The sequence below is a fragment of the Egretta garzetta genome, unplaced genomic scaffold, assembly GCF_000687185.1.
Source record: "Egretta garzetta isolate BGI_Z169 unplaced genomic scaffold, ASM68718v1 scaffold154, whole genome shotgun sequence".
NCBI classification, from domain to species: Eukaryota; Metazoa; Chordata; class Aves; order Pelecaniformes; family Ardeidae; genus Egretta; species Egretta garzetta.
In genome coordinates this window covers 5,410,118-5,410,386 of record NW_009259600.1, presented here as the reverse complement: position 1 = coordinate 5,410,386, position 269 = coordinate 5,410,118, and positions in this window count along the sequence as shown.

The window sequence follows — 269 nt, the reverse complement described above, 5'->3', positions numbered from 1 at the left end:
GTGTTAATAGGACACCAGACACAGCCTCTCCCACCTCGCAAATGGAATTGCTTTTGACTGACAGAGCTTGAATCTACGCCCCTGACTCAGCTCGTTCCACAGCCAAACCACTGCGCAGGTACATAAAATACATGTCCAGTTGGCACTAGCTCACTCCTGCAGCTTATGGTACCTGCCCTTCAGATTTCCCAAAGAAGAGTAAAGATGAGTAACCCCTGGTTCACACTATTCAAGGCCTCTTTTTTTTTCTTGTTTTAATCCTGAGTCCA